The 18226-nt window shown below is 43.9% G+C and overlaps 1 protein-coding gene and 1 long non-coding RNA gene across 46 annotated transcripts in view; both read left to right on the forward strand.

Annotated features, from left to right (window-relative positions):
* RBFOX1 (RNA binding fox-1 homolog 1) overlaps positions 1-18226 on the forward strand; it is a 2485711-nt gene that overhangs the window by 2108491 nt on the left and 358994 nt on the right. The window lies entirely within an intron of this gene.
* Positions 4436-18226, forward strand: part of LOC144337930 (uncharacterized) — a 60811-nt gene continuing 47020 nt past the window's right edge. The window contains exon 1 of the long non-coding RNA XR_013411571.1: positions 4436-5820. This is a non-coding gene — a long non-coding RNA (uncharacterized LOC144337930). The remainder of the gene's footprint in view (positions 5821-18226) is intronic.

An 18226-nucleotide genomic window follows, 5' to 3' on the forward strand; every position in this document is an offset into this window, starting at 1 on the left:
AAGGAACACTCTATTGATGGGTAATGTATGAAGCTCAGAGATTATTCTAGGAATCCCTTGCCAGATGTTTACATCTTAATGATGGCAAGAAAGTGGAGGGTTGAAATGTGTGCTGGTTTTACTTCGAAGGCTTTTAATTCTGTGCAGAGAGGATTAATCTGCCAATAAGAAATTTGGGACCTTTTTTTACCCCCCTCATCAGAAAGTTTTCTTTGCAAGCAGGCATTGGCTTCTGGATATATGTCTGAAGTTCTGGGTATAAGCTGAAAGCTAACATCTACTAGCGATAGAACCCACAGATCATAGAAACCCAAGGAGGCTTTTTGTTGTTATAATTAGTTTTTTGAGTATAATCATCCCTTTGCAAAATATGCTGTACAGAAAAGGAAAACAAAATATATTTAGGTATGCCCTTTCACTTTTACTCTTGTGTCTCCCTCTGTGCCTTCTAGCCCCTCGTAGCTAAAAATTCTGATACCCTAGTTTATTAATTACAATTTCTGGGAAGGATCCTGGTCTCTTTTCCCCCTACCTTTTCTGAACGTTGCTGTTACCTTTTGTTAACTGTACGAACCTGGGTGATTAGAGTCATTTGGGGGTGATTCCAAGTAACAACAGCACATTCTCTCTTTCTGGATTTATGGCCCTTCCTCCGTTTGAAAGCTTTTCTCTGGATTACATGTTATAAACAAATGGATCACCTGGAGAATGGTCCTTTGCAGTATGGAACTTGTTGCATCTTTCCTGGTATACACAGGCTGGTGTGATAAGGTTGCCATTTCTGAAGTAGGGCTCAGTGGCAGCTTAGAAAGTAACAGGCCTCTTGCTGCTACTGGAAACATGGGGTGAAGGTCGGCTGTTGGAGTTTTGTCAGACCCTCTGCCGCCCCGTTTGATAAATAATTACAAGCAAATCCTGGCCTTCACTCTATGCTGATTGATGCTGAAATTGCTTTTGAAAGTTCTCATAAGTTCCTGTTATAGATTAAGTGCCGGTGTAGGAAAAATAACGGCACCCACTGAAATGGGTGAATGTAATCAGGTTTAATGGACTCGAGAGCTTGTTGGGAATTAAATAACTATCGATTTGCTGGAATGTTGCTGTCATTACGAAATGCCACTCTGGACGTATTACCCCAGTGATAGATGAGAAGATGCAAGGGCCAGCTGAGAAATTGGGGAGGCCCTATTTCTTCCTCCTTTGCAGAGCGTTTGAGAAACATAGCCAGTTATTTTTGGAAAGAACAAGTGATTTTACTTGCAAATCTTAGCCTGATCATACTTTGTTTTTCCAAGCGACACCTCTGTTAACTAGTTACCCATAAGTTAGGAGAGCAGTTTAGTGAAGAGCCTCTAGACCAGCTGCTATGATACACGTTATCTCCTTCCTTTCTCACTGCTGTGGAATGCACTGGAAAGCTAACACACAGAGAAAAACTAGCTTGACTTAGGGTTTGCTGAGACAGCCCGTGTTATTTAGCCTTTGGCATCAAGAAACTAAAATCACCCCAGTGCAGTAATATTTGCAAGGGAGAGAAAGGGCAGTGCAAAGGGAGAAAAAACTGTATCTCTCACACATGCTCAGCTCTGAGCCGATGTTTCTGTTGCCAGCTGTCCTGCATTGCCGCGGATGCCACTTGCTCACCAGTTTCTTGACCTTATGGGTTTCTTCCTCACTCAGGAGGCAAGGTATTTCCTCTAGGGAATTAAGGTTCTACCACCACCTTAATGGGTCGCTGGCAAGATGTTAAAATGAGCCAAAATAAAGCATGTGTACTCCATCACTGGGAGTAATTTCTCTGTGCCTGGAGATGTTGAAACAGAGCCCATAGTGTCTGCTTCGAAGGACTGTCGTATTATAGTTGGAGATTACTTTTCAAGGTCTTTCCAACCTCAAGAGCCAATGATTTTGTGACAGAAGTACTCCCTTTTCATAATACTTTCAAGTGCCATTTTGAAAATTCAGACCAGCATTGCCCTTTTTAGTCGACTCAGATAAAGAAGAAAAAAAAGCAAGTGATTTACCAGTCATTTCCTGTGCCATCCTTTAAGAGGGTGTCGACCTAATCCTGCAAAGGCAGTGAGTGGAGGTATTTACTGATAGTTTTAGGGAAGTTACTCATACAGGATCTTTTGTTCCAAGCAGTAGATTTGCTAGTTATCATCCACCCTACCCTTCCTCCTGTGGGAAAATCAGAATCTTTACCATATTGGATCTCCTGAACCCATCATTTTATACCTAAACTTGTTGTGTATAGCCAAATAGAGAGTTTTTCCCTCTAGCCATGTAGAGAATGACAGAATGACTATGGAGAATTCAGCTGAACACGTCTGGACTGTTTCATGTGTAGAAAAAGCAGAGAGGAAAGGATAAGAGTAGCATTTCCAAGTGCATTGTACAAATATTGACTGCTTTCCACTTGATAGAGATCCCTATGTTGACATCTGTGGATAAGAAGAACCAATGTACTACTCAACACTACTTATTTCTAATTTCTAGTGATACCTTGAATGATCAGTGAGTTGTCTGACCTGGTAACATGGGAGCCTCAATCACTCGCCCAAGTCAGCCTTGAGTCCAGAAGCTACTGAGAGGTCTTACCCAAGCCATGGATGGTGGCCAAATGACATAATCAAAACAACAGTTTTGTAACTGGTTAGGCTATTTGGTTAGTGTTTGGGTCTAATGTGACCTTGGCTCTGGGCTGCAAGTACAGACCCTCACACCTCAATCTAGGTATCTACCTCATAGATATGCCCTTGGACCACACATGGCCAAATCACTTTCACTATTGGGCAAATCATTCCCATCTCATCCAGATCTGACAGATGATGAGTCAGCAGATTATTTTCCTGGAGGGTTGATGGTGTAAACAGAGCCATATTCACCTCATCATGCATTTGTCCATTCAGTTTTCCATTCACTGCCTACTCAGCCTATAACAAAAGTGACAGTCATAGCCACTGAACTGTGGGTTCACAATCTAGTGGAAGAACTAGTAGATAAACCCCAACTATAAGACTGTAATAAAGCCAGCGGGAGGAAATTATAGGTAATGATTATTGAACACAATATTGTTGTGTGCCAGACTCTGTGCTAAACACTTCGATTTAGTGTCTCAATTTATTTTTATAGTAAATTTGATGCAATAGAGCAGTATCTGTCCACCTTCCTATATCTGTAATTCTAAATTCCAAAAAGCTCTGAAAAGCAATTTCTTTTGGAAGTTTGGCTCCAAAGCTCTTTTAGGAACAGAAACTTGACCTGAAATGATGTGTAGCTATTTATAGACTTTCTTTATCCCAGCTAATGTAAATATTCATGTATTTTGCTGTGGGAATATTTATGTGTTTGGTTTCAGGGTGTTGTCCTAGACCCCGCTGAGGGCTTTACATAATCAGTGTTTCCACTGAAATACCTTTCTGCAAAAGCCCCAGAAATCTGATTTTCAAAATGCTGGTGACTCCAAAGGGTCTTAGGTAAGAAATTACCGTCATGCCTTATAATTCCCCTTTGCCTATGGAAAACCTACAACCTACACTTAGAGAAAGGTAAATAGCCCAAGGTCACAAAGAATGCCAGTGGTATAGCGGGGATTTGGACCAGATTTGTTGAACCTGGGTCTTTTATCCAGCAACCCACCCTCTAGGTTGAGGCATTCAGGCAGGGGCACATATGAAAACACAGGAAAGGAAGTAACTCAGTGCCTCTTAGAGTCTGGAAGAGGGTGGTTTCAAAGGGAGGGAAGGGCTATTTGAGTTGGGCTGTGAAGCATTAGTAGGCATTCACAGGACAAAATAATAATAATGATAATAATAATAATAATAATAATAATAATAATAAGACTTGTTTAGTAGAGCAGAGACCTTGGGTGAATTCATGGAGTTGGCTTGTGATACTGAGATAGAGCCTTGGCGTCTTTTCCAATTCACTGGCACTGTGGGATGTGACGGTGTTTAAACATAGGTCTCAAGAGTGAAAAAACATAGGTCAAAAGGAGCTGGGAGGAATCTCAGGAATGGAACTCCTAAGCACGGTGTCTCTGTAAGCCCATAAAGGAATGGGCTTCATTTATACCATCCATGACTCAGGCAAGTGAAGGTTTTTTTGTTTGTTCATTTGTTTGTTTTGAGACAGAGTCTCTGTCAGGCTGGAGTGCAGGGGCGCGATCTCAGCTCACTGCAACCTCCACCTCCCAGGTTCAAGCGAATCCCCTGCCTCAGCCTCCCGAGTAGCTGGGATTACAGGCACGCACCACCACACCCGGCTAATTGTTATATTTTTAGTACAGACAGGGTTTCACCATGTTGGTCAGGCTGGTCTCGAACTCTTGACCTTGTGATCTGCCCGCCTTGGCCTCCTAGAGTACAGGCATGAGCCACCATGCCCAGCTTAGGGCTGGTGAATGTTTAATTTTCTGGGTTTGTGCATCATTTACCATTTCTTTTTTTTTTTTTTTCAAAAAAGTATTATTTTATTTTTGTAAGTTCCAGGGTACATGGGCAGGGTGTGCAGGTTTGTTACATAGATAAAGGAGTGCCATGGTGGTTTGCTGCACCTATTAACCCATCACCTATGTATTAAGCCCAGTGTGTATTAACTGTTTTCCCTAATGCTCTCCCCGACCCCACCCAAGAATGGCATTATCATTTACCATCTCTATGCCATCTTTTCTCTCTGAGATGGTAAACTCTCAGAAGGCTGAGTGGTTTCCAGCCTAAACTCTCTGTAGCTAGACACTGGCAGAAAAATGCCAATGTATGCCTCTCTGATGTGGATAACAATGGTTTAAGCAAACCCTACACTCCATATTTTTATTTTTATTTTTTTTAGCGACAGGGTCTCACTCTGGGCTCAAGTAATCCTCAGCCTGCTGAGTAGCTGGAACTACATACCTGTACCACTACGACCCTCTGTTTTATTAAAAAAAATTATTTTGTAGAGATGATGTCTCATTACGTTGGCCAACCTGATCTCAAACTCCTGGTCTCAGCCACACACACTGTATTTCGAAGCAGAAACCAGCACATGTATTTTATGAGACATCTACATACATATATGTAGTAACAATGCAAATCATAGAAGCATCGGCCTTAACAATGGACAGAGAGTGACCATCCTTATAGAAAGATAAAGAAATCTATGGAGAACTTACAAGTAATTTGAATAAGTTTCTGTTTGAACTTGAAAAACAACAGCTTGTTTGGTTCTGTGGCTGGCATTTCAGGTCTCGATATTGCTGCCCTGCGATGTTATCTCCATGTTTGGAATGTCTGTTGATTGGGAAAGACATCAGCATGCACACCTGATAGAAATGCTGGTGGCGTCATTTACTGTGAGGTTGCTCCATCTTAGTCACTAAGTGGACTTTTCTGTGCTGCCAAAGAGGCCATGTCAACAGCGGACTAAATTAAACAGTCAGGGAGGTGGCAAAGAGAATTTGGAGTCAAACAGGTCCAGGTTGATATATTGGCTCTGGCATTTACTAAGCCTGTGGCCTTAGGCTTGTCAATTAACCTCACCAAGCCTCAGTTTTCTCGGCAGCAAAATGAAAGCAGGATGGCCTAGCTTGCAAAGTCACTGTGAGTTTTCACTGTGATTCGTCATGTCTTTATTCAGCAATTATCTACTGAGCACCTACTCTGTGCCAGACTGTGAACTAGGACTAGGTGATATGGCAGAATAGAAAACATGCTAGATCTCTTCCAAGAGGAAGCTCATATTCTAACACATGGGAGAAGCTCACACATAAAGTATGTTTATTCTGTATTATTCTGGAGGGAGAAGGAGAGAGAAGGAGGGAGGAATTATTATTATTTTGTGATGGAATCTTGCTCTGTAGCCCAGGCTGGAGTGCAGTGGTGTGATCTCAGCTCACTACACCTCCACCTCCCAAGTTCAAGTGATTCTCCTGCCTCAGCCTCCTAAGTAGCTGGGACCATGGGCATGTGCCACCACACCCAGCTTATTTTTGTATTCTTAGTAGAGACGTGGTTTCACTAAGTTGGCCAGGCTGGTCTTGAACTCCTGACCTCAGGTGATCTGCCCACCTCAGTCTCCCAAAGTGCTGGGATTACAGGTGTGAGCCACTGCGCCCAGCCAGAGGGTATTTGTTAAGGATTATTTTGTCTGCAAGGAAGAAAATTCTAAGTCTTATTGGTTAGAGGGGGAAAAAGAGCATCTAGCTCCAGCTTCAAGCACTATTGAATTCAGGGACTCTGTCAACTCAAGGGCTGTCACTCTCCATCTCTCCACAGTGGTTATCTCTACTTGAGCTTCATTCATAAGCACTCCATGTCCAAGTGGTGGAAAAGATGGTTCTTGGCAACTCCAAGCTTACATCTCATCTCCTTTTAGAATTTCTCTTCCCAACAATTCCAGCAAGAATTCCAGATTGCAGTCTCATTGGCTGATCTTGTAGTCCATGCCCATCTCCAAACCAATCATCTCAGCTCTTGTTGCCCACTTGAGAGCCAGAGGGCAGGGTCAGCCCCAATGAAACTGCATAGACTGTCAGTGGAGGCCAGATCAGGCACCAAAATGTGCCAGATTTTGTTACCAAAATGTGTTGGTGGATAAGCAAAATCTAGGTTCTTCTTATCAACAACAATTATAGTTAAGGCTGTCACAGACATTCAAACCTGTGCTTTCTCCCCCAAACGTTGCACACACCATCCCCTGGGGAGCAAGGGGTAGGTTTCCGGTTTTAATTATCTTAATCACTTGTTGACATTGATCATATTTCCTAGGTAGTTTTATTGCCTTCCACTTCACTTGGCTTCTCCATTCAGGATCAGATTTGCTAAAGGCAGGGATGACTGTTTTACCTGATGTCTCCTCACTTGCACTAATTGCAGTCATGTCTTCCACTCCTGTGTATTTGGGATATTCCCACTCTTTTTACAGACTAGTAAGTCACAACCTAGAGAAGTCAAGACAGTCCAACCAAGACATCGAACAACACAATAACCAACGCAAGATGGTGTTTCTCAGATTCATGATCCATGCAGCCACACCACTTCTCTTCACATCAGTGATGCATAAATAAATACATTAAAAAGAGCAAACAGAGCCTTCCAGTTATTAACTTTGGCATGAGGTAGACCTCCCATCACTCCGAAGCACTTGGAGATGCTAGCGACCTGTCCCGTTCCGTTTTATACAAATGTACTTTTTAAAATTAAGAGATTAAGGGGACACTGTCAATCTCTTCTGATTAATATCAGTCCTATAAAAAGGGTATCTTGCTACAGCAGCCATCTGTCATTTTGATCATTTTAAAGGCATGCTATATCAGCAACTATGCTTTTTATAATACGTTGGCACAGGGCAGGGAGGGTTGGAAGACCTACGGATTTCACACTCTCTGCTGCTGCTTTGGTGTTCGGCAATCTGAGCTTTTGATGGTGGAGCAGAGTCCCCTCCCTGTCTTTTAAAGGTTGTTTTGGGTAAGTGCTTTTCCTGGGTGATTTATGATGGAGATACTCACCCCTATTTATGTTTTTCCCCTGTCTAAAGATAGACCTCTCACACACACATCCCACCAGCTTGCAAGGAGCCAGCATGCTCACTTGATTCACTGCTGAGCCCTAAGAGATGCCCAGAAACATTGAACTCAATACTCTGAAGGTCTTTTCCTCTGGGCAACTGAGACCATTAGACTCAGCAATGGTCACTGTCTAGATTGAGCTCTTCAGCCTTATAAAACTAGGAGGCAAAGACTCCATGAAACTCATTCATTTATTAAGATAATGATTTATCAATCATAAGTTTCCTGACTGTTCTCTTGTAAGCTCTGGAGGTATTGGGATGATCAAGTCCCAGTCTCTGTCCTCAGAGGTTGCGTAGGAGGCCATGCCGTTCACAGTAGAGTCAGAGGTTAAGCACAACTGTTTGAAGGTAGAACTCTTGAGTTTCCACCCTACTGACCGACTCAATATGACGTCTTTATTGCTGTCCGTGGTCTGACACTCCAGACAGGTTTATGCACAGTCCAAAGAAGATGGCTTCCTACAGAGAGATTCTCCAAATGACGGAGTTCCTGGTACATTTCAGAGAACAATGGTTTTTGTTTGTTTGTTTGTTTCTTTTTGAGGTGGGAAGATGACAGCAGGAGTTCCTGCCCCCAGCCCCCTTCCCACCTTGCATCCAACTTAGAGTAAAGTAATGGAGTTCAACACACCCACTGCTGTGGGAGAAGGTGGCGCTTGACCTTTCCTTCTCTTCTTCTCTTTAATCTGCATTGACACCTAGAGGAGGGGAGAATTGCAGTGAGGAGGGGGATCACTTGTGCATTCCACACTGTTCTCAGGAGCTGGTCTCTGAAGTGTGATTTCTTCTTATTTCTTGAGGCAGCACAGTTCAGTTTGAAAAGGACAGGGTTTGCAACAAGGAAACCTGAGTCTGGCCATTACTTTCTCTGAGTGACTGTGGGTAAGTTGCTTGACCTCTCTGAACCTCCACTTCCTCATCTGTAAAATCAGAGTAATACCAAGTACACTCTACTCACAAGGCCTTTGCAGTGTAGTCATGGTGTCATTAGGGCATCAAGACATAATGCCTAGGGCTGGGCTTTCCACTCAGACCCATCTGAGTTGGCATCCTGGCTCCTGTGTGATGCGGGGCTTCAGCTCTCTGAGTGCCCATGGTTTCAACCCGTCCGCGGGGATGGTCACATCCACTGCAGAAGGGAGCCATCGATTTGACAATCAGCTCATTGTACCAACCCCACAACTGATTGCCAGGAGTGCTGTCTTGGTTTGTTCATGATTTCTGGAGTTATTGAATGTTCATTTTGATAAATCGAGATGCTCTAGGTTGACAGAGGAGAATGCTTACATTTCTCTGCTCCCACTCTTGGTGGAGATTCCTGGTGAGCAAGGACACATGTGTTTGGCCTGGGTGGACAGTGTAGAGATACAATTGGGGAGATGGTGAAAGAGAGGGAGAGATGCCACCATGGAGTTTGACATCTTGGCCTGTGGCTCTGGGTGGTGTGAAACCACCATCCTCTTTCCACATGGTGGTATAAAAGCCACCATCCTCTCCCCACTCCCTAAGCCAATAGCCTGCATAGTTGGAATGACTAAGTCCCAGTGTCTGTCCTCAGAGGTTGCATCGGGGGGCCATGCCATTCTCAGTAGAGTCAGAAGTTAATTACAAGACACACGTGAAGGAGCGTTCATCGGTTTCGATCATGTTGAATCCTTGCCCAAATCTTTGTCCACAACATACTGGGACTGGAACTGGAGCTGGGTTGCAGGAGGGGGAGGGTGGGCTTTGTAGGGGGAAGAGAGGCCTGTCCCCTCCCTTCCATGTGGCTATAGCCTTCTGGGGACAGACTCTTTAGGACCACCCACACCCTTGTTCCATGCAGCTCCTGGCACACTGTGGGCGCTTAATAAATGTTAAATAATAAGAATAGCTCCCATCTGTCAGTGCCCGGTGGCAGGGAGGATGTGTGAGTACCAGCTGACACTGGGCAGCTTATGGGAAGCCTTCGGGGGGAAATTGTAGCTCTGAGTGACATCGAGGTCCTGCTGCATCCAGGCATTCCCCCAAAGCCGCTATGGATCAGCGTACAAGCAAGGGTTGGAGCGTGGGGCTCCAGAACGTCTGCATCAGAGTGACGGTGGGCGGGATCAGAGGGATGAGAGACTGACCAGCAGCAGGATTTGGGAGCTGGTATTGATGAACAGTACAAGGGCTTTGTTGAGGTTTAAAAGGGCTAGAGGAGCTGCCCTCTGAGCAGACAGCAGCATAAATTCATACTTCCGTCATTTTCTTGGAAGAAAACGCCAACTGGGGCTTTTCAGATTTTGTTATAATAACAACAGCAGCTGCTGTTTTTAGGCATTTACTATATATCAGGCTGTGTGTGAGGGGTTTCACCTGTCATATCTAATTGAAGTAATATATCTTAGGGAGGGAAAAACAGGCAGACAGGAGGTGGTATGGTGTAGGGTGTAGGCTCTGGAGCAGACTGCCTGGTTCATCTGCTGTAGCCATTGAGGGCTCCACCTCTGTGACCTTGGACGCCGTTTGCTACCTGTGTGACCTTGGCACAGTTTTTCCCTTCTGGGCAGTAGTCACCCTCTTTGGGTGGTTGTTAAAGGAAGCAAATCATGTAAAGTCCATAACATAGCACCTGGCACATAGAAAGTCCTCAATAAACGTATTTGCAAGTTTATTTCCAAGCATACTGCAATACCACCACAACCAACACCAATGCAATTATATAATAGTAGAAATCTTGAGTGTTTGTTTTCTGTACAGGGGAGCCCATACCGTCTATTGGCTAAGAGTGTGAGCCCTTGAGCCAGGCTCCCTGGGTTAGAATCTCAGCTTTGCCTTTTTTTTTTTTTTTTTTTAATTCCTAAGCCACTCTGAACTGCAGTTTTCTCTTTGGTAAAATGGCCCACGTTAAATGTGTCTAAATTAAAGCTTTGCTGTACTCATCTGTAGGACAGGGATAATATCAGAGTCATTTCTGAGGATCAAATGAATTAATACTCCCTAAGTACTTATAATAGTAAATCCAATGTAGTCAGGGCTTACCAAAACTGATAGGAATAATAATTGTTACATGATTATTTTTTATTATATTATGCATTATACATAAGATATAATGCAATATATATTTCAATAAGATATGCAATAATATATATTTTATGTAATACATAGTTATAAATATCTAATTGCAAAATGCCACATAGTTACAAGATAATTATATATAATGATTATATGACATATATCATTATGTAATACTGCATAATAATAGTTACATAGTAATGATTATATATGATATAAATGATAATTAATGTTTCTACCATTGATACTACGACAAGTTAGTCCATTGGGGATTTTTTCCTAAACAGTATCTAACACTTTGAAACATCCTGGCCAGGCTTATTTTAAAAGGAAACTGAGGCTCAGCAAAGTGGAACAATTTGCCCTCGTTCTTAGGGCTAGGGAAAGGCAGACCAGCCAGGCACCTGGCTCCAGAGCCTCTCCTCCCACAGATCACACAATTCTGCAAAGCTTTGGTGTCTGTTGTCTCCCCATCCTCCATGGGGGAATGGCCATGGCTCTTGCCCGCACAACCTACTCTGAGCAGAAGGCTAACGTGATATTGTGCCGCTGTCATTTCTGATCCGTTTTTCCCCCACTATCTCGCAGCAGGCTGTCAGGAGGCCTTGTTCCCCATGGAAGCCTGGCTTTGCGTGGAGAAGATCAAGCCCGGGGGTTGTGTGGTGACAAAGCCCGAGGAAGGGCACTGCTGGGACTGGGTCTTGTGGCTCTATTTACAAGACTTTTTTTTTTTTTTTTTTGGTTATCAGTGTTGAAACCTGGAAATACACTTTCTGTTTTCCGTTTAAACACAAATCAAGCAACGTTACCAACACATATTCTCTGTCAAACATGTCAGTTACTCCCGGGGCCGCAGACAGCTTGCAAGCGATGTCTTCTATTGTTACTGTGGTGGTGTGTTATTTCTCCCTCTCCAGCTCTGCATTTGTTCTGGCGAGCAGTGTAAACACGGAGGTGCCTGCTCTCGGGGAGGTTTTGACAGAACATGTGAAATTGACATGGACCGTCCGATGACCATCTTAATAAGGCTGTTCGGGCAGCCCTGTATTTGCCTGTAGCATTTTCCATGAATTCGGGTGGGGGCTTAAGGATTCTAATGAGCTGGGTTTTGTTTCACACCTGGTGTTTTGGCAGACAGTTCCCACTGTGACTTAGCAGAGGGACTTGGCACGGCTTGCCAGAGGGCCTAAGATTTGTGTGGGCGCCCAGCAGATGTTGGATGTGTTCACCCATCATACAGAACGCCAGTCATCAGCCGCCGAGTCCTGTCCCTGTCTACACTGTAAGGGACCAGAGCCTCCACTTGCTGCTGGTGATGGAGCCGTCTGGGGACAGATAAAAAGCCTTTCATTACTAAGGATAGTGCAGAGCATATGGGATTCTTATCTGTCCAAACAGTTGTGGGGTTTGGGTTAGAGACGCTGTCTGCATGTGTATTTTCTTTGGTATTTGGTTCTAGCAAGTCAGAGCTTCATTAAGGAGCATTTTGTACAGTTCCTTCCTGGGAATAGACAAGACACGCGTTTGATGATGTCTCTGCTTTCTGGTTTCCCACCTTCCTCCCATGTTAGCATTGGTTCTAAACTCCCAAGCACAGATGTTACCAAGCCACTACCTACCTGAGTAGAATGCTCCTCTGCCATCCTGGTTTACTCTATAGACATCTTGTTGCTGACACATCATGGTGTGTGTGTCCGATGTGGCCCAGGGGCATTGCTTCATTCAAGCCTTTGTGTTCAGATCTGCCCTGACATCAGAGACAAGTTGATGCCAACTTATCTCTTATCTCTGATTGATAACTGTTGGGTTTCTTGTGGGTTTACTGAAGACCCATAAGGTTCATGAGACCCATAAGATCGTGTGGGTTGAGGATCTCCACCATTTTGAATCTCAAGAAACCAAAGATGATTCTTGAATGTGTGTTTTTGTTAAGATCCCTTTGGCTGAAGGAACAGAACTCAATCCTGCCTAGCTTCAAAAAAATGAGAGGGGCAACGTTTATATGTTTACTATATTTTGAGGTGTAGTGCATGAACAGGTGAATAAACAGAAACTCTCGGACTCAAAAGAAAAAGAAAGAAGTCAAGCCAAGGAAAGTACAAGAGGTAGGGCTGGCCTAGGGGTCTCAGCAGGCAGAATTTATGGACTTTTTTTTGCAGGTGAGTGGTCCTCAACCAGGGGTGATTTTTGGCTTGTAAGGACATTTGGCAATATCTGGACACAGGTTGTGGTTGTCGTAAGTGGATGGTGGTTGCTGCTGTCATCCTACGATGCATAGGTGCATTAATCTCTTTTCACGTTGCTGAGGAAGACATACGTGAGACTGAGCAATCTGCAAATGAGAGAGGCTTATTGGACTTACAGTTCCAGGTGGCTGGGGAGCCCTCACAATCATGGCAGAAGGTAAAAGACATGTTTTACATGGATGACAGCAGGCAAAGAGAGCTTGTGCAGGGAAACTCTTGTTTTTAACATCATCAGGTTTCATGAGACTTGTTCATTATCATGAGAACGGCACAGGAAAGACCTGCACCCCAAATTCAAACATTTCCCACCAGGTTCCTCCTGTGACACGTGGGACTTGTGGGAGTTACAATTCAAGATGAGACTTGGGTGAGGACACAACCAAACCATATCAAGAGGACACCTGGAATTATCCAGCATGATCCAGAATTATCCATCATGCTGAGGTTGGAAAACCCCGCTCTAGGCTGCCGCACCACTGTGACTCAGCTACAGGGACCATCAGCCTCTGCAAGTCTTCATTCAACTTTCGCATTCTCAGCTAGGATCTGATGGACCCAACCTATTGTGTGTCTCAATCTTCACATCAGTGAACTATGCCCCAGTCCCCCATGTATTTGGAGCCCATTCAAGTATTGCGGAGTAGTCCTGGGAAAGCGGGAGTAGGATGTAGATAGTTGTGAGCTGTTAGCCATGCTGAGATAGGTGTCTTGCAGGGTGTATTGATAGCCTTCAGTGCACCCCATCCTGTGACTGACCCTCAGTCACACTAGTGCCTTTCATACAGAGCTCTCTGTTTGTAGAAAGCAAGGCCCACCTTGGCACCGGTCTTAACGAGCAGCCAGTTGATTGGGTTTTCGATTGAAGCTTGTCGTTGCCTCCTTTGACTTCTGTTTAACAGAAAATTCACTTTGCCAAACTGTTTAAAAAAATTGTTGCTTACTTTTCTTACCATAAAATTAATGTGGGGTAAATCTAAGTTTTCAGAAACGAAAAGCACAAACAAACATACAGAGATATATGCATATACCACATAGACACATAAACCACAATCCACTACTCCAAAATGACTACTTTAAACCGCTCTGTATGTATCCTGGATTTCTTTGTGGTACATATATTTTCTTCCTTAAATAATTTTCATCTACTCTCATTTTATTCACAAAGATTTGTAAAACTTGCAAGCAGTTGGGTTTTTAATAGCAACACCTTTTAAAATAAAATCAGTGACTTTTTTTTTAACCTTACGACTATTTTCTGTTAGGTTCTTAAAGACTAAGGTGGTATCTTAAACAAAAAGCATATTCCATGTCCTCTCCTCATGCCCCTTTGCTCTTATCCCTTTCCTTCTGCCATGACAAGGTAGTATATGATATCCTAAGTAAATAGATGACCAAAAAAATGACATTACTTAAGTCAGTTGGGAAAAGAAGATAGGGACAAAGAAGAGAAAATAGCCAAATAATCCCATAAATTAGAGAATTACACAAGAGGCCGGGCGCAGTGGCTCATGCCTATAATCCCAGCACTTTGGGAGGCCGAGGCTGGCAGATGACCTGAGGTCAGGAGTTCGAGACCACCCTGGCCAACAGGATGAATCTCCATCTCTACTAAAAATGCAAAAATTAGCCAGGGGTGGTGGCACGTGCCTGTAATCCCAGTCCCTTGGGAAGCTGAGGCAGGAGAATTCCTTGAACCCGCAAGGCGGAGGTTTCAGTGAGCCACGATTATACCACTGCACTCCAGCCTCGGTGACACAGCAGCGAGATTCCGTCTCAAAAAGAAAAAAAGAATTACACAAGGGAGAGGCAGAGATTGGTCGGCTCCAGTCAACCAGGTGAGTGGGTGGCTTCTGCTTTCAGATTTTCTTGTAAATTTCTTGAAATGGGGACATTGAAAAATGTGCTTCTTTTTGAGGAAAATAAAAATTTCATGACTACGATGGAGGTGTGGGTGCCCCTATGATTCTCAGAACACAAAACCATCTCCTAGAGACCCACTGAAGTTCATGCTCATTTTAGGACGAAAACTTGGGTTAAAAACCAAGCAGCTCAAGAGATCAAGTTGTCTTCCTGGCAACCTTCTATCACAAGCGGAGACCGGGAGACAGACCAGACTTGCCTTGTCAGCTCTCATCACTCCTTCTCTCAAACCAAACGCATGTCTAAGGCGCAAGATCAGTTTTCAATTTAAATGACTTCGCTTTCTCTCTTAAAAACTAAATCCTCCTCCTAATTCCCCTAAGTCCTCAAAGTATAACATTTTTCCTTTGTAGATTGGAGAAAGAAGTCACGGATCGGGCTTGCCAGTGGCATTAGGATGAGGTCTGCCAGCCAGTCCTTGTCAGAATGTGCACAGAAAATTTAAAAGATTTTTTTTTTCCAATCAGTAGCTTACCAGTTAATACTCCTCTCTTTCCATCTTGATAGCTGACCCTCAGAATCAAAATGAGGATGGTGACATACCACTTCCACTTGAGAGGCCGAGGAGGGGTGGGTTCAGAAAGTCAGATGGCTATGGCTTGGTTTCAATATGTGTTCACCGATTTAGTAAATAGTTGCTCAACATTCAGTGTGTGCTAGACAATACAGTTGCAGGTGTGAGTAAGATCACTTATATCCTATTAACAGGAAAAAATAAAGCAGACAAGTAACCAGGAAAACATCAAATGCTGTTAATGGCTAGGAAAAAAATAAAATAGGTTATGGGCCAGGCACGGTGGCTCGCATCTGTAATCCCAACACTCTGGGAGGCCGAGGTGGGTGGGTCACTTGAGGTCAGGAGTTCGAGACCAGCCTGGGCAACATGGTGAAACACCATTTCTACTGAAACGTACAAAAATTAGCTGGCATGGTGCTACATGCCTGTGGTCCCATTTCCTTGGGTGACTGAGGTGGGACAATCACTTGAACTTGGGAGGCAGAGGTTTGCAGTGAGCCGAGATCAGGCCACTGTACTCCAGCCTGGGTGACAGAGCCAAATTCCATCTTCAAAAAAAAAAAAAAATCGGTTACATAGTAGTGACTGAAAGGGTTATTTTAGATAGTTGAAAGAGGAATTAGAGCTCAGATCTGATTGACAAGTAGGAGCCAGCTGTGTACAGTCCTGGGAAAGAGTTCTAAGGGGAGGAAATAATCAAAAGTCCTGAGATGGAATGAAATGGATATGTCTGCAAAATTACCGGATGGTCAGTATGGCCGGGACATAGTGGGTAAAGGGGGAAGATGAAAAACACAGTCAGGTGTGCAGTCAGTAGCCAGGTCCCATTCCACCTTGTAGGGCATTGCAGGGAGTTTAGATTTTGATCTAAGAGCAATGGCAAACCCCTGCAGAATTTCAAGTAGGAGAACACTATGATCTGATTGTATCATGTTAAAAGATTCCTCTGGAAAGTGGGTGGAGGATGGACAAATAATCTTTAGTGGGACAAGATGGGAAACAGAGAGGACAGCTCGTGTGCATGGTACTGGTGAAGACAACCAGTATGATGCTTTCTTTAGTGACATTTATGTTCTTGTAGGGAAAAGAGACAAAACAAAGAATAACTACCATAATGTATATAACTGATTAATTACAGATGAAAGCGAGTGCTATGAAGAAAATAATGTAAGAGGGAAGAAACCGTTAATGATGGTGAGGTGGATTGTGATACTCTGCCCCCGAGCTCACATCCTGTATTGTCTTGAAATTTTTCATCCATTAGCTCACTTCTTCTCTTTTCTTCGCTTCCTGGGTTTGTCTTAGAGACACCCGGTACTTTACTCTCTCATGCCCTAAATACCCATGTCCAAGGGGAGCAGCTGACTTACTGTGGTACAAGGAATGTGCTTTTCCAGAGTTTAGGGGCCACCTGTTTCTGGGAGTGCCATGGAAACACACATTCTACCTCTCAATCTTCAGGCCCAGGCAGGAAATTTTTAGCTGTCAGCAGCTGTCTTTCTGATCTGCTGCCAAGGAGTTTCCAACCCCAGGAAAAGCCCACAGTGACCCGCACGAGGGACTTTGATGCCATTCTTTGGAGCTGAAAAGGAAGGAGGGGCTCCTGCAGAGTGATTTGTGGGCACAGTTCTTGACTTGGGGTGGCTGAGAATTTCCCCGTAAATTATATGTCACGCTGTAGGCATATGGTCTTGCAATTGCGGGGTGTATCATTTCCACTGGATTGTCAAAGCACCCCATGGCAGAAACATACTTAAGGATCTCTGCTCCAGAAACAGCCGTGGCTTCACAGCATGGCAGCTTTGCAGCTTTGGGGTGGAAAACATTTTTCAGCCTTTCCCAAGGGGTGAACTGGATACTGCAGTGCAGAGTAACCTAAATCTTGGCACATGTCTTTCACCAGGGCACAAACAACTGGCCCTGTCCTTCCACTCTGGGCCTGATGACCAAGTAGAAGAGAATTGAGGCTCTATATCCTATTCCCAGAAGTTGCATTTCCCCATCTTGGACAGAGTAGTGTGCTGTTCTGGGAATGCGTAGCCATTCCCTTACTCAGGTGAATGTCACCTGAAGATGTGGAATGGATGAGAATTCGCCACCACTAAACGCTTACTTCGGGCTGCCCATCACTGCTGTTTGGTCAGTCCTGTTGCTGTAGGGCCTTTTGTGTCCAAACCCTTTGCCGCCATTCTCCAGGAAGAGAGTCATCCTGGCCTTGCCTGCAGAAACTCGCTATATTTCCCATGCAATTCTAGAAAGAATCCTGGTGCAGGGATTCTGAACAATGCCCTCTTGTCCTGGATCTGCCCCTTAGCCTCTGTGTATTAATGAGCAAATTATTATTATTACTATTATTTTGAGACAGAGTCTCATTCTGGCCCTAAAGCTGGAGTGCAGTGATGCAATCACGGCTCACTGCAGCTTCTACCTCTCGGGTTCAGGTGATCCTCCCACCTCAGCCTCCCAAGTAACTGGGTCTATAGGAGCATGCCACCATGACCAGCTGTATTTTTTGTGGAGATGGGATTTCACCATGTTGCCTAGGCTGGTCTCGAACTGCTAGGCTCCAGTGATCTGCTTGTCTTGACCTCCCAAAGTGCTGGGACCACAAGTATGAGCCACTGCACCCAGCCCACACCACTTTTCCATAGGGCTTCAGGTTACAGGTTTGTGCATAGGTTACATAATGGAACCCCAAAGCCGTACCTTTGACCAGTTACCTAAAGGTTTTAGCACCACTACTATAGTTAATATTTTCTTTGAATTGATTCAGTTTTTATAGCCTAAATTGGTTCACAAAACCACACTTTTCATCTCTAATTTAACTGGACATTCACCATCACTAGCCATAAATAAATGGTATCTATTACAAATGCATTGATGACCCTAACTAGAATGGCTATAATAAAAAAGATAGATAGCAAGAAGTGTCAGCAAAGATGTGGAGAAATTG

The sequence above is a fragment of the Macaca mulatta genome, chromosome 20, assembly GCF_049350105.2.
Source record: "Macaca mulatta isolate MMU2019108-1 chromosome 20, T2T-MMU8v2.0, whole genome shotgun sequence".
In the NCBI taxonomy this organism is placed as follows: domain Eukaryota; kingdom Metazoa; phylum Chordata; class Mammalia; order Primates; family Cercopithecidae; genus Macaca; species Macaca mulatta.